We start from the raw sequence: 372 nt of genomic DNA, 5'->3' as shown, positions 1-372 counted from the left end.
CTCAGGTGGACAAAATGCCTCCCACCTGAGCTTAGACATAATATTAAGCCATCCACAATTTAAGGGTCCAACAAAATTTCCTAATTTCTGCTCCAAAATAGATATGAGAAAATGTTGTGAAATACTTAATTTAGTACTAAATTATGTTTAAAGTTGTTGTTGTTTTAGTATGTATGAATGCATTTCTAATGCATTCATATATGCGATAAGTTAAGCAAGATAACAAAAGCAACAAAAGTGATCCAAAGAATGGCTGAAGTACAGCAAGAATATGAGTAAACACATTTAGAGACTAATACTTGAATAACTGAAAATAGTATGTCTTGTTTCTAACACAAAATGGCTCCGAAAGAAAAGTTAGTAGTAATTGTT

At 31.2% G+C, this 372-nt stretch overlaps 1 protein-coding gene across 1 annotated transcript in view; it reads left to right on the top strand.

Moving 5' to 3' along the window:
- LOC119593717 (WW domain-containing adapter protein with coiled-coil-like) overlaps positions 1-372 on the top strand; it is a gene marked incomplete in the record, with an annotated part of 31198 nt that overhangs the window by 25366 nt on the left and 5460 nt on the right.

The sequence above is a fragment of the Penaeus monodon genome, chromosome 32 (genome assembly GCF_015228065.2).
Source record: "Penaeus monodon isolate SGIC_2016 chromosome 32, NSTDA_Pmon_1, whole genome shotgun sequence".
Classification (NCBI taxonomy): Eukaryota; Metazoa; Arthropoda; class Malacostraca; order Decapoda; family Penaeidae; genus Penaeus; species Penaeus monodon.
This window is presented reverse-complemented; position numbering and strand designations above follow the sequence as displayed.